Genomic DNA, 7,706 nt, shown 5'->3' on the forward strand with positions numbered 1-7,706 from the left:
TGCGCCCGCCTTGGTTCCCGTGCTCGCGCCCCTCTCGCGCCCCTCTCGGTGGTGTGGTGCTCGCGCCCGGGGCTCTCGCGCCCCCGCTGAAGCCCCACACCCCTCAGCCTAAACGAACCGAAAACTAATGTGTTATTCGATTTGGTTTATTACATTTATTTGGTTCAAACCCTAATATTTACTGCCGGTACATTTTGTCTATTCTGAGAATCCATTAAAAAATGCATTTCTTTAAGTTAAAATTTAAATATATTATTTTTAAATATACGTTATTTATGATGTCAGATAAAGGTCTGACAAATGGAGGTGTTATTTGTCGGGTTTGATGACCAGTCCAAATCAACCGAAGAAGCAAACCAAAACACAAACGTAATCATTAAGCTGAAAATTTTTACCTGCAAAACACCTATAATATAAAAATCACTATAAAGAAATCTTTATATATTCTTTCTTTAAAGCAATTATTATTATTTGATAATATAAGTACAAAGTTTTCATGATATAGTTTTTGAACATCATTGATCGAAAACTAGTAAATCTTGGCAAATAAATTATAAAAAGTTCGTAAATGAAATCGAACAAACGTAACCTTTATTTTATTTGTGTTTATTAATTTGGTTAATGCACCATTGGCCTTATGAGGTAGAATGGCATGAGGGTGATGAATAAAGCTTATAGGTTTTTAAGGTCTTTCTCTTAAGTTCGAAACCTATGAATAATAATGAAACCTGGACTTTACTATAAAACCTGAAACCACTTAGGAAAGGAATACCCATCCAATTAGGGTATAAAGTACATTTTTTATTTTTATAAAACTTGTTCCAAATTAACTCTATGATTCGATTAGAAGACCTTCAAAAAAATCGTCAGAAACAAATAAGGCACGGTCCAAAGCTAGTGAGAAAAGCATCTTTACTTTTGTTTAACCAAATATAATGTATGTGACAAATTAAGTAGAGCCAAACAAAAAACTCATCCTTATCTTATTTGAGTTTTTGTCAACCCATGGCTGGTAGGTCCACTGTAATTTCTTTTGTCAATTTATGGGTGTAGGTCCCACCACCTGTGTCCTCCATGTGATAGAAATAAAGACTTTACAGTAATTTATTTGTGAAGATGGGTTTATATTATTTTATACACCATGTCTCATGAAATTTATGCATAAATTTAATGAATAAATACATTTAATATATATATATATAATATAAACGACATAAAAATCTTACGTGTGTGATATGGGTGCTTCCTTTTATTTTAAAGTTATCAGATTTGTTTGATGTTTAAATAGAGACTTCTCATACATTTGACCCGAATTCACGGGTATGGGTCTTACCAAATCCAGATATTCCTTAAACAGGTTATAACATCTCATTAAATTAAAAATTATTTTCACCAAATTATTGATGTGAAAATCCTATAAAATATGATATACTAAAAGTTATTATATGCTTTTTTTAAATATTATTTATAATTAAGAAACAATTTTATAGTAAAAAAAATAAGCAGGTCTTAGATCTTACCAAACCCAGATAACTCTTAAACCGGGTTATAACATCTTAGTTATTTGTGAAACCTTTTTATCATCAAGCTCTAAGTATATTATAAATTTCATTACAATAAATAAAATTAAACCCAAAAAAATATATAAATATTAAAAACGAGTAATGTAAAACACCTTCTGTAATACGGTGGATAAAAACTAATATATATATATATACTAGTTTAAAGAATAGGAAAACTTTAAAAGAATAGGAATGGCCCGAGTGAGCTCATTGAAACATCACACCGGCATGCCAATGGTCACTCGTGACGGGGCTGAAGTAAGGATAGTCATGTGGCTCGTCTGAGTGATCCGGAATAATGAAAAGTGAACCATAACACTACATTGTGTTTGTTAACTTGCAATAAGTCATCTGTTCAATAATATATATATATATATATATAGTACACATTGAGTGTTTTCACACAACACTGCATAGTGATATAAAATAATTTTATGTAAAGTGTATTATTAGTATTTCTTTTTAAACTGAATTATAACACAACAAATTTTGACTATGTAATCACATTTAAAATATATTTAAACGTGCAGTAGATTATTTTATTCAGTGTGCAACACATTACAAGTACATTTTAAATCAATTTTTCATGTAAAAACCATACTTTATTATAACTCGAAATGTCAATGATGGATCTAGAACAAGATATCAGGAGTAATGTTAAAATTTTCATACAATATAAACTAAATAAAAAAAAACACAATAATAGATACATTTAAAAACATGGGTTGCAGATTTCTCCTCTTCGGTTTCCGAAAGCTTGAAATCGAGCCATGGCATCCTCTTCTTTTACTTTATCAAGCATTTCTCTTTCGACCGCATAAATTAAAGTATTGTTCAAATACTCATCACCCATTCTATTGTACAAATATGTCTTGATTAGCTTCATTTTAGAAAAACATCTTTCAACCGCAACCGGTAGAACCAACGCTAGCTTCAATATTCGGATAAACCAAATGAAATATGGCGTGTTTTCCAATTTTCACCATTACACGAGTAAGGTCACACATTCCACCCAATTTTGCAAATTTATTATCTTTATTTAAATTGTGATAAAAGGTCGTAAGATCATCTAAAATACACCATCTTTCTTCATTACTAAAGTCATTTGGATACATCTCGGAAAACGCTACTATTTTAGATATGTCAAACCTAGAAAACAAGTCATAATGATTTAAACCGAACATATTTTCTATCAAACTAGTTGAGACCTCACAAAATCTATTTCCAAGTTCTTGAATTTGCATGTCCAAAACCGTATTATAACTCTACCTCAAAATGATGTAGGTTGGTAATGCCATTCTTTCGGTTTATTTGATTAGCATATTTGAACTTGGAGTATGAATATATGAACTTGGTGTTGGACCGATATCATCATTTTCTTTTATTTGTCGTTTAAAAAGGTTGCTGATAAGACTTTGTTTACTCATTTTCCAAGTTTCCTAAACAAAATTTAAGCCATAAACCCAAAATCAATTCCAATTTACACATAAACTCTAAACCCCTAATTAGTTCTAATTTAGACATAAACCCTAAATCGCTAATAAATTCTAATTTCCAGTTTATATTATCCAAAAATCCAATAAACCACAATTAATCATTTGATTATCAATACATAATTTCAAATTTACAATGAATTTACATAAACAATTATATTCTAGTAATAAGTAAGAATACATAAATTGAGCATTGAGCAGACACGAATCATGGTGGTGAGTGCATGAGTGGTGACCGGAGTTCTAATGACCGGAAAAGGAGGGCGGACCTGGTGATAACTGGTAGAGTGTCGGAGTGGTGGTGTCAGGAGTGGTTCAAGTTGGTGATACAATGGTGGAGTGAATGTAGCTGATGTTTATTATTTTAGCAATTAAAGAGTGGTTTTTTAAAGGGTTAATGGTAGGGGTGTTCATCAGATCGGATAACATATTATTCGGTTTTTTCAGATTTAAAAATTTTAGGACTTTATCCAAATCGGATCCGATCTGAATTAGGAATATTCTTATCCGATTCGAAACTATCGGAATTCAATTCGGATCGGATCCGGATAATATCCGAATAATCCGAAACAAACCTAAAAATTTTCCTAATTTTCTGTTCGTAACATTTAATAGTTTCAAGTCACAATAAACATACAAAGCAGAAATACGAATTACTCTTGAACACAACTTTAAAGTTCAAATTTCAAGTAATAGTCTAATAAATATACCACGCTTGAAAATACCACTAAAAACATGTTTTCTTATTCCGATTAAATGGATATCAGAATAATCCGAATATTTTAAATTCCATATCCAAATTCGATCCGAATCCGAATTAGTTATTCGGATATTCAGATTGATCTCCGAATAAGAATTCCGATCGGTTTATTTCAGTTTCGGTTCGAATTTCGGATTTCTTGAACACCCCTCGTTAATGGGTTTAATTTGTCCGGGCTTTATACTTTATTGGACTTTAGTTGAGTTGAACTTTTAAATTGGTTGAACTTAAAGTACATAGGCGTATATTATTATTTTTCAGGGGTAGCAAACCAACCGAAAATTTTATTTTTTACACCATTGACGGAAAGTTGAGGGGTTGCGAAGGCTACCCCTCCTAATACTCAATGTCCGTCCCTGTGAAATGTATTCCGACCCAAAACGAGAAATACAAATAAAACTTATCTAATGTTACTATATTATCGAATTCAGAAGTATCCGGTTAATATTGTAGCGTCATGGGTTACCGGAAGTGTCCAAATAACCTGCTAAAGAAACGTGAAACAATGTGATACATTTAGCTCATTATTTGTTTTTTTATATCAAATACATTCGAAATTTTAATATTTTAAATAAACTTTGTGCTATTATTTTCATTATTATGTTTTTTCTGATAACACGTATTATTATTATACATTTGTTATCAAAAACCTTTTTCAATGTTAAAGTTACTCCTAAATATTTCAATAAAATCACGTAACTAGTGGTGTAAACGAGTCAAGTCAAACATGAGCTTGATTAGTCTCGAACACGACTCGTATAACTCATACAGAGCTCGAGCTCGAAAACGGTTATTTACGATCTCTATGGGTAACTCGGCTCGTGAATAGTTTTTCAAGCTCGGGCTTAGCTCGTTTACTAAATTTTAATTAATTTTTATATGTTATAACTATTTTTATATATTTTTGTTCAATTATAACTTTATAGATGACATAATATATATTATTTAATTAATTTTTTCATAACTTCATATATATTAATTAGTTATTCTTATATTTGAATATATGGTAAAAGCGAGCACCACATCTTTTTTTGGAACATAAAATGGGTGCAGACAAGTCGAGCCGTTTACGAACTAGTTAAGATCGGCTCATGATTAAGCTAAACACAATGTATGTATATTATTTGAACTAAAACATCATGTATCTTTCTATAGTGTGAAGATCGACCATTATCCTCATGTATAGTCGTGTTGGCCGCATTCAGTTCAAACCTTCACTTAACCACATGCGATGAAACATTAAGACATAATGAATGTTATCGATCAGAATTAGAATAACCGAGTACATATCTTTTGTATGAAACTAAAATACAATAAATCAAATACACATACCATTACCATTAGACTATAATCACACCGACCATCTTCGGTTCATATATATACTATAAACCCGTCTTTAAAATACGCGAGTAGTGATAAAAATCACGTATAAATAAAAATATAAAATAATATGGACCATTAAAATAGCATATTATAAGACCATGATCCATTACATAATCAAACATCCTTTAATTAATAACAACACTAGTATTAATAATATTAGTAATTATAATATTTATTGTATGATATAAAATGAATATAATAGATTAGAAGTTGAGGTAGAAAACAAAGTCATTAAATTGTAGAAGACTAGGAGTTCACAAGTGTTAAATTTTTCGTGTTTACGTGGATCTCTCTTTTTGTTTGAATTTATACCTTTTTATTTGTATAAATGTTGTTTATTTAAGTATGGTTATTTTGTTTATTTAAGTATTCATAATATTGTGTAAACGTGTGTTAAGTATAGGCAAAAGCCGAAAGCATGTTAGGTTTGGTTAGAAATCTTTGTTTTAAATGGAACATCAAGTGACCTAGTGCACCCGATAAAATAAGGGAATAGGGTATGACTTGGGCGAACCGGATTTGTGGTAGATTGGTGGATACAAGTTGAATAAGTTTGTGTTGAGATGTTGCTTGAGGGCAAGCAACGTGTAAGTGTGGGAATGTGACGGGTGGTCCATGAGACAACCCTTAAGTGGTTTAAGTTCGTTAATATTCATGTGTTTACTCTGTTTATTTTTTTTAATTAGATAACTACTGCGTTTACTAGTTTAATGGCAAGTATGAGAAGATAGAAGATGGAATTACGAGAGCATGGGCGAAAACGACGAAGAAAACGGACTTAGAACGAGGAAGTTATGGCAAAAACAAGAAAATGAAATTGATGGTGAAGACCACCGTAGCTTACGGTACCCACCGTAAGTTACGGTGGGGGCTGGAGAATTGTAGCTGCCGTAAGGCAGTTTGTGGCTACCGTCGGCTTTTTGGAAGCCACCGTAGCTTATGGTGGACACCTCGCTGCAAATTGTAACTGCCATATAACATGTATTATTGGACGGCTTTTGATATTATTATCATATCTTTTCATCTAAGGACGACCCTAGGGCGATTTTGAGAGCTTCTTGATCAATTGTGAGTGTGGTAATCATAAAACACTTGTTTTCAATTTGTATGACAATCATAATCGAAGGGATGACGAACCGAATCATGCTCGGCTAAATTCCTTTGTGTTTTCCCTCGGATTGTAAGGTTTCGTATGTTTGTTTGGTTGAATGTTTAGACAATTTCTGAGATTTTAGTTTGATCATATTGATTAAATTATTATGGTGTTGATCTATTGATTGATAGATTATTAGTTTATCGATTTTGTGTTCTAAACCGTCAGTTCTTGGTTCTTTAACTAATCGAGATTAATCGGGAGGGATTTAGGGTTAGATAAACTAATTGGTTTTTTATTGATCACCTTGCGTTGTATAATCCAAGTACTTGATTTTCATTTATCGCATTCATTTACATAAACACGATCTTTACCTATAGTTCATCTCAGTTAAACATTAACCGTAACATTCATGGAAACCTGAAACCGAGGGAAGGCATATTTTCGCATATTGATTAAAACTCGTTTATTGCTTTATTTCTTTTTGTTATCAAAACCAAACAACCGAAATATTGAATTTACTTTTCGCATTTAGTTTAATATAGTTTAATTATAAAGCTACTTAGTAACAAATTTTTCACAAACTCCCTGTGTTCGATACCCGCTTACCGCTATCTAATTAGTTGTAATCGGTTTATTTTTGAGTGAGTCTTCGACCTCACGTCATTGGCAACCACCAAAAAACGTACGAATGAAATACGAATGTCATAAACACCCCTTTCTCAAAATAATAAAAATTACCAGTATAGAAAACGACAATGGCGAAGATGGTGGTGGTGGTGGTGGCGACGACGACGAAGGTGGTGATGTTGCAGGTGGTGGTCAAGGGGTGTTGGTGACAATAGTGGTTATCATGGTGGTAACGGTGGTAACAAAAGTGGTAGTGGTGGTGGCGATGTTTAGGTGGTGGTGGTGGCGGCGACGATAAAGTTGTAGTGGTGGCGGCGACGATAGTGGAGTCGATGATAAGGTGGTGGCAGTTGGGGTGGTCAAGTATTGTTGGAGGTGGCGGTCAAGTGGTGGTGGCAGCAACAACAACAGTAGCGGTGGTTAGATGTAGCGGTTGTGGTGGCGATGGTCAAGATATGGTGGTGGTGTTGGTGGTCAAATGATTTTGTCAAGGGAGCAGGGTGAAAAAGAAATGAAATGGAAAACAGGGGATGCTCGACTGAAAAATTTTGATTGAATGAGATTTTTATGTATTTTGTCGATTACATTTCATTGACCAATCAAACATTTTTTTTTAATTTCATAACAATGAATCATTTCATTTTCTCTATCATTTCTACATACCAAACAAACTAATAATTCTAATCAAACATAAACACAAATCATAAATAGAAACAAACAAATCAAACAAACACTAAACCTGATTTTTTTTACTCATATCAGATTTGAAAATTCGAAATCAAAGA

Source organism: Bidens hawaiensis, unplaced genomic scaffold, assembly GCF_021521415.1.
Source record: "Bidens hawaiensis isolate Kalapana, Puna unplaced genomic scaffold, B.hawaiensis_p1.1 tig00008534_1, whole genome shotgun sequence".
Lineage (NCBI taxonomy): Eukaryota > Viridiplantae > Streptophyta > Magnoliopsida > Asterales > Asteraceae > Bidens > Bidens hawaiensis.